The sequence below is a fragment of the Micropterus salmoides genome, unplaced genomic scaffold, assembly GCF_014851395.1.
Source record: "Micropterus salmoides isolate LMB-PRFRI ecotype aquatic unplaced genomic scaffold, ASM1485139v1 Ms_hic_scaffold_4, whole genome shotgun sequence".
Classification (NCBI taxonomy): domain Eukaryota; kingdom Metazoa; phylum Chordata; class Actinopteri; order Centrarchiformes; family Centrarchidae; genus Micropterus; species Micropterus salmoides.
In genome coordinates, this window is record NW_024043372.1 from 14,992,937 (window position 1) to 14,998,936 (window position 6,000).

The following is a 6,000-nucleotide window of genomic DNA, read 5'->3' on the forward strand; positions in this document are numbered from 1 at the left end:
AAACATGTTTGAAAACTCACCAAACTTTGCACACATGTCAGAAGTGGTGAAAAATTACGTATTTTATGGGTTTGGCGCATGGGCATGGCAAAATGGCTCACTAGCGCCACCTACAAAATTGGAAAAAATTAGCCCCTCGGCCACTTTCAACCTACATGCACAAAATTTTCTGGGGACGTGTCATATCAAGACACACAAAAAAGCCTCAAGAACCCATACCCTAAACTCAACAGGAAGTCAGCCATTTTGAAATTTACGGCAACTTTTGGATAATTTACACACTCTACTACTACTACTACTTTAACGAACTAGGGATTTAGTCTGATCAATTTCAAATTTCTGCTGTGCCTTCTAAAGGCATTGATGATGACAAGTTGTGCTATCTGTGAGTTTTCGTCAATGGGCGTGTCTGTGGCATGGCATCAAAAATCAACTCTTCGCCATGAAACAGGAAGTTGTTGTAACTTCAGTGTACATGCTCACATCTGCACCAAATTGTACATGTAGGATTAGAGTCCCGCCCTGAGCACATGTACATGCCAACATTCACCCACAGTCATAGCGCCACCTGCTGGCAACAGGAAGTGACCTTTAACGAAGCAGCCCCCACCGCACGTTTGACCTACATGTATGAAATTTCTGTGGCACATGTATCATGTCTAGACTTCAAAAAGCCTCTTGGAGCGATGCTCCAAACCCAACAGGAGGTCAGCCATTTTGAATTTTATGGTCATTTTGGATGATTTACACACTACGTACTTTAACAAACTCCTCCTAGGGGTTTGGTCCGACCAACGTCAGATTTTCCGTGTCTACTCTAAAGCCTTTGACGATTAAAAGTTGTACAAACAGTGTGTTTTCGTGAAACGGCATGCCCGTTGCGTGCCATCAAAAATCAATGATTCCCCATGAAAGAGGAAGTTGTTTCTGGATAACAGTCCTGCCCCGAACACATCTATATGTTCATTTATAGTCGTAGTGCAAAGTGCTATGTAGCGTCATAAAGGGGACATAGGAAGTGATGATTAACACGTTTGTTCAGTGTCCGAAGCGCGTTGGAAATTCAAAGCCACACTGGCAGAGCTCCAGAATCTGCAACGCGGCCACCTCACATCTCGACGCGCTACACGTGCGAGGGCCCACCCAACGCTTCTTGAATCTGTTTTTCCTCCTTAAATTTTTATTGCAAAAAGAGAAATAAAGTGTACATGGGACTTAAAGAGGTATACAGAACTTTGATTCGTGCAAAATCACATACTGCATATACACATTTTGCAAACATGTAATTTGTAATATGGTTACATTTGAGATGTCTAAACAAGCTGAAAAAACATTGTCAGTGACTTACTGTAGCTGATTTTGGATATGCCACATAAATAACTGCAAGACTTAAATTGTTTTATGTTTCAATGAATGTTTAAAAGAATTTTAAATATTAAATAAAATTTAGAGAATTAAGAATAAGATTTTCATGCTCAAAGAAATAGTTCTAAATTCTGGGAAACTTTTTTGCCCTTTGCAGCAAGTTAGGAATATCGATACCCCTCTCACGTGTAAGCTAAATATGAAGTTAGAGCCAACAGGTTTAGGTTAGACTTCCCCTGCTTCTAGTCTTTTCACTACTTCTCGCCCACTGACTGTAGCTTGATATTCAGAGTACACACTTGAGAGTGGTTATCAGTCCTGTCTCGGCAAGAAAGTAAGCATAAGCTTATTACTGAAAATGTCTATTCGTTTTAACTTGAATGACTGGTGATGACACGTGATGTTGATGATAATTTGGACAGCATATAGATTCAAGGAAAGAGTTCTATATCGAGCCTGCTCCAACACAGTCTCACATCAATTTGACGTCTAAAACTGCAGCAACAATAACGAAAAAAAAACTGTCTTAGTAGCCTGTTTCATCATAAGTAAAAGCATAAAAAAACATAAAAAAGTTTGAGTCTGAGCAACAGTACTGTCAAATGGTTGGATCAAAGTTGCCTGTAACCCTCTCCTTGAAAATCAGGTGCAAACAGGACTGGAAAATAAACCACGGAGCCTGTCCACAGCCCTCAGCTCTCGATCTCCTTCTACCTAGTGATTCCATCACCGAGCTCAGGAGTTTATACGGATGATCCAGTCCCTGCCCGGAAGGGGTAATGAAGTGACTAAGGGCTGACTGTCCTTGACTGGTGACAAGACAGCAGGTGTGAGAGGTGAGGGTGTGACTGTGAAAATGCAGATATGTGTGTGTGTGTGTGAGTGACAGACAGAGATAGAGAGAGAGAGATACTAAGTATACTAAGATTGCTGACAATGAACCAGGCACCTAACCACAGGTCCAGATCAATTAGTTGGCCCTCTCTGTTAGCCATAAAGATCCCCTGATTTACCCCTGTATCTGTCATTTTTACTGCCACAGCACTGCCATCTATCAGCCTCTCTCTCTCTTTCTCCTTTTCTCTTTCTTCCCCCCTCTCTCTCCTGCTCTTTCTCTCTCTCCCTATGTCTATCCAAGCCATCTCTACTTTACACACTACATTTATGCTCCAGCTTGGTAAAACGGTAATCAATGTCTCACAACAGTGGACTTCTTCATCTAAACGATTTTTCAGGAGGACTGTGTACCTGTGTGTGTGACACAGAGGGTGCATGTGGGTGTGCATGTGTGTGTGACACAGAGAGAGAAAGAGACAGAGAGAGAGAGTGACAAAGTGAAATATAGATCTTTTGCTGTATTCACACATCAGTACTAACAAAGTTTTGTATGTAAGTAAGCTTCTGTTTTTGTTTATCTATGATTTGTTTTTGTGTGTGTGTGTGTGTGTGTGTGTGTGTGTGTGTGTGTGTGTGTCTGTTGAAAAATGTGTGAAAATGCCTGCCTGGAATTGGCACTGACTCCAGAAGCTCACAGTAATGCATTCACTTTTGGTACATAAATCACAATCAGCCCATTCTGCCATCTGGGTTACTGCTACATGGCCCTTGTAATGTACACGGTGGTTAGACCACCGGCTGAATAAATGAGGAGTCCAGGATACACAGCAGATATGCGTCTGTAATGGGCAGTAAGGTGTTGAATTTATTCCTTTTCCTTTTTGTTCGTGCAGAGAAAATGTTATATATTCTGTTTCACCCAACAGTTAGGAGATGTGTATCCATGCATATCTGTCAATTAGCTTTTTTTTTTATAGAGGCTTGTAATAAAAAAAACATATTGCGTTCTGTGGTTGCAGGTAAGATGGGTTTAGTACTTAAAGAAGAAAAGGCCCACAACTGCCACACCCCACAGACATTTGCACAATGTTACAGATAATTAACCAGATTTGGAAATTTAGTTTCAGTATGGCAGAAATCAAGCAGAATGATGAATTTAAATCAATTTAAAATAATTTACTTAAACGAAAGACAATGTAAGAAAATTACCCTATATAATTTATCATTTTATTACACTGATTACATTATTTATGGAAATAAGAATGAAAATAAAGAAAATATGAATGCATTCTGATGAGACTTAATGTTATAGAGTACTTTAAAGCATGGGTCTGTCTGACAGTTTACTGATCTCTACACCAACTAATTTTCATCCCATATTGTAACCTGCAAAATTCAATTTTCCAAACACAGTGTCAATAAAGGTCATGGTCCTCACCCGGAGGTCCTGCCTCTTTGACAAATTTCTGTACAGAACAGCATCTAATTGGAAAATTAAAGTCCCTGATTTGCTATTGGAACTAGGGGTATTTCTCTCACTTTCACAAACACCAATTAGCTCAGGATAAATGAAAAACAGAGGCATGCCAGCGGTCTCACAAACACACAGTTCCCCATGCGCGCACACACACACACACATACACACACGCCTGTACAGGTCGATACACATGGCCAAGAAAGCAGAGTACACTTGAACATTTCTAACCTTTCAAGGTCACTCAGTAATATCCAAGCTTAAAGTCTACTGTAAACCCCTCCAGTCACAAATCATATTCTGCAATATGAAGCACATGCACACAAGTCCTACTGTTGGGAATAGGTTGCATTTCATCCTGATACCACAGAGGTGAAGCATTTGCCTCCTTACAAAACAAATATTAAACTGGAATTAGATCAGTCTTGCAGTTAGAGCTTAAATACAATTTGCCTGTCTCATCAGTGACTGTTTTATAAGTTATATGAATTTCAGCTTAAATTGAAATAAATCTAAATGTTACAGATAATTTGGGTATTACATAATGAACTCCAATGGAATGTTGTGAATTGAAAAAAAGAGAAGCTGAATTCAAAGACAATTTTTAAAAAAACTGGGAAAAAAAGCATGTTGCACAAAATATGGATCTTGTCCATCAAAATGTGTTAAACCACATGAAGATTAAAAATGATCAAAATATTATACAAATGACTAAACCTATAGTAATTGATGGTTAACTGAATATGTTCACAGTAGGGATACTAATTAAAAAAGAGAAAAAAACCACCTTTTTATGCAACCCTTATTATCTGTAAGGAGACATGTTAATCTACAACAAATACATCCCTGATGGTATATTGCAAAGGCAAGAATTAAATTTATTGTTTCCTGATAAAACTGTTTTGATGGTTGTATGCTTCTAAGTCTGTATCCAGTTATTCAGCAGCATGGCTTTAGTGCACAGTGGCACGCATCCAACTTTCCCAAATGCATGCTGTTGGCGCATCAAGTGGCTGCAGTCCTAAGAATCGCATCGCACTGTGCACTCATTTTCCACCCCTGTAATTTCATTTATGAAAGTCGGCAGCGTTGTTGCTAAAATGGGACTGGACTGCATCTTTACACATATACTCTTGATTACAGGTAGCTGCAAATTATTAACACGGGAGGATTTAAATTTCTACAGCCAAGCCACATGAAATGCTACTACTACTGCTGCCCAATCGCGGAGATTTCACTGAAATGTTGCAACCATAAATCTATGCGACGTAATTTTCAGTCATATCACTGCTTGTGTAAACCGGCCGATACCATTTCCTACTTCACTGTAACCTGAAAATCGTTGCAATTAGTCCGTTTAGCTTCTAAATCATTTAATGTGATCGGAATCACGACCGGTCTCCTGCGCAGCGCTCATTACCGACTAACCCGCCGTTAATTGTGTTACAAGTGGCAACAAGTTAGATGGTGATGTTCAGCCTTGAAGAAAAAATTTAAAAAGGTTCACTGAAAAGCAAAAGCCACCATTCAGGCTCTTCATACACATACATGCATGCACGCACACCAGTACAAGGACATAAAAATCGTTCTATGCATTAATGCAATTTCCCTCTGTTGCAGTGCACACACAACTCCTACAGTACAACGAAATTCATTATGCCAGTCGACAGTGGAGTTGTATATTACAAGACCAAGCCATGGCACAGTGAACTTTCCCTTTGAATTAAAACACCCCCAAAGTCCTACCTTTGTTATCGTGCGGCGGAAACAAACGCCTATGCCTCGAGTAGCAGATGCGGTCACGGCTACTCAACTTGCCGCGTCTCCCGGAATGAAAGGTATACGATCCCCTGTGTGATAAAAATCTGAGGGACTGGCGCTCTGTGCGCTCTGTCTGACACCGCGCTGCGCGTCTGGAGTCTCCGATCTGAGAAGCGCAGGCAGAAGGACGGCCAAGCCGCTCTCGGCACGGCACGGTGTGGAAAGCCCCTGGTGGTGATGGAGGGATCCTGCAAATGAAGAGGTGGAGAGAGGGAAAGCGCGAGAGAGAAAGAGAGATAGTGTAGAGTGTAGTACTGTGATCATCTGAGCCACCAATAGAAATGAAAAGTGATAGAGAAACATTTTGTTTTGACAGACCATTTCCTTTCTGATACCTCTACTTACACTGTACATCTACTGGATGTCACAATGATGTTTGTCTGTCAGCCTAAAAAACTAAAAGGGAGAGACAAATACTGTAGATGGGTGGCTTCACATTTAACTCCACCATGATGGTTTTGACACAATGGCTTAAGCGCTGTCTATTTGTTCATTATTACAAC

At 40.5% G+C, this 6,000-nt stretch overlaps 1 protein-coding gene across 1 annotated transcript in view; it reads right to left on the reverse strand.

The window, feature by feature from the left end:
* Nucleotides 1-5,663, reverse strand: part of LOC119885429 (cadherin-22-like) — a 163,512-nt gene extending 157,849 nt beyond the window's left edge. The window contains exon 1 of the mRNA XM_038695468.1: nucleotides 5,423-5,663. The gene's annotated coding sequence lies outside the window, so the exon portion shown is untranslated. The remainder of the gene's footprint in view (nucleotides 1-5,422) is intronic.
* Between the last annotated feature and the right edge of the window lie 337 nt (nucleotides 5,664-6,000).